General features: G+C 44.0%; 1 pseudogene; it reads left to right on the top strand.

Annotated features, from left to right (window-relative positions):
- The first annotated feature begins 1245 nt into the window (after positions 1 to 1245).
- On the top strand, positions 1246 to 1651 carry LOC110326164 (annotated as a pseudogene).
- Positions 1652 to 1979: the final 328 nt, after the last annotated feature.

Genomic DNA, 1979 nt, shown 5'->3' with positions numbered 1-1979 from the left:
ACACTGCCAGAATGACAATAGGAAGCAAAGTATTTACAGTTAACGTCCTACAAGTTATCAAGTTATCTCTGTACAGCTTCCTAAAACAAGAACAAACCAAAGAGTTTTACATGGACATCATCTCCTGGGCATTTCTGTTGCATTAAACAAGTAACTCTACTATGAGTTGCTAAAGAAAAGAAAATCAAAGAAGGACAGAAGATGAAAATAATTATAAATGAAATTCATAATAAAAGGCATAAGAATTATGAATATAGGATCTATCAGTCCAATGAAGCACACGGGGTGTGCTGAGGTCTGTCTCTGTACTGTGGATGTTGCCTCAGCCTGCTCAGGCAGTGCTTACACAGCATCCAGACTGAAGACTGAGTGTCCTATGGCCCTCAGCTTTTACTGAGCTCCTTTGTGACAGGAACAGTTTATCGTGGGCACTTCTCACCTCTGAGGATCTGGGACCTCAAGATAAGGCTGTTCACCACACATCTGGGAAGTGACTTCCTCAGGGGCTAAGGTGCTAGATGCCATCAATAAGTCCTACATACTGCTGTCCTGTGTGACACTATGTATGCTACTGTGATCTCCACACAGGTGCCAGGTAGATGACACCCACACATGACCAACATCCTACTATGATGTATAGATGTGGCAGGTGCAAGAGGGCTTAGCTGCATCCCTTCCATCTGTCAGATCCCACTCAACAGTACTGAGACTCACCACCAAACAGTATCATCATGCAGTGCTGTCTTACAACCTCCATGTCCCAGACTTGTAAAACCCAGGACAGGCCACCACCTTCTGTTGTAGGACCCCGGAAAATGGGGAGATCCTTGCTCTAGTCTCGGGATGGCACAGACCCCCCTCAGGAACTCACTAGAGACTGTTCTTTATGCAAAACACACGAGGCTTTATTCCAGAGCTCTGGGGACACTTCGTATTGGGTTAGAGTCGACCACAAAAGGGAGAGGGACCCTTCTTCTTATGGATCCTCCAGGGGGAAGGAGGAGGGAATAGGGGATTTCCAAATCACATGGCCTTGGGCCATCAATCTGACAAGTTTTAGCTTCCTGATTTGAGATGATTTACAAAGAATGGGTATAGGAGGGGTGAGGGGTTGGAGTCTTGTGCAGGAGCAGGTTTCCAGGGAAGTTTTTCACCTGTAGCCTAACAACCAACGCCCACAAATTCTTAGCAAAAAACTATAACAATCGAGTCCGGAGCAGGCAAGCGAGCAAGCGAGCGAGAGGCTGTTGGTCGGCCGGAGCGGAGCAATGCCTAAATCAAAGGAACTTGTTTCTTCAAGCTCTTCAGGCAGTGATTCGGACAGCGAAGTTGAAAAAAGTTAAAGAGGAAAAAGCAAGTTGTTCCAGAGAAACCTGTGAAGAAGCAAAAGCCTGGTGAGACTTCTAGAGCGCTGGTATCCTCCAAGCAGAGCAGCAGCAGCAGAGACGACAACATGTTCCAGATTGGAAAGATGAGATATGTCAGTGTTCGGGACTTCAAAGGAAAAATTCTAATTGCTGTTAGAGAATATTGGATGGATTCAGAAGGTGAAATGAAACCAGGGAGAGAAGGCATTTCTTTAACCATGGCGCAGTGGAGCCAGCCGAAGGAACAGATCTCTGACGTAGATGACGCCGTGAGAAAGCTGTAAATCTGAGCCATAGCAAACCTGCACTGTTGTAGTTGTCCTTTTACATTGGCTTTTGTTTTCTAAATGTTGTTTTCCAAGCTGTTGTATATTTGGATTGCAGAACAATTTGTAAGACAAATACTTTTTTTAATGTGCATTATTAAAATGTTCTAAGTGAAGCTAATTGTCAACTTTATTAAAGAGGATTACTTTGTGCCCCCTACCTAGTGTAAAATAAAGTCAGATCATTACAATCTTTTTTTTTAGATTTATTTATTGTTATACACTGTAGCTGACTTCAGACACACCAGAAGAGGGTATCAGAAATCATTATGGGTGGTTGTGAGCC

This window comes from Mus pahari, chromosome 9, assembly GCF_900095145.1.
Source record: "Mus pahari chromosome 9, PAHARI_EIJ_v1.1, whole genome shotgun sequence".
NCBI classification, from domain to species: Eukaryota; Metazoa; Chordata; class Mammalia; order Rodentia; family Muridae; genus Mus; species Mus pahari.
The sequence above is the reverse complement of the archived record's forward strand: the minus strand, read 5'-3'. Positions and strand labels throughout refer to the sequence as shown.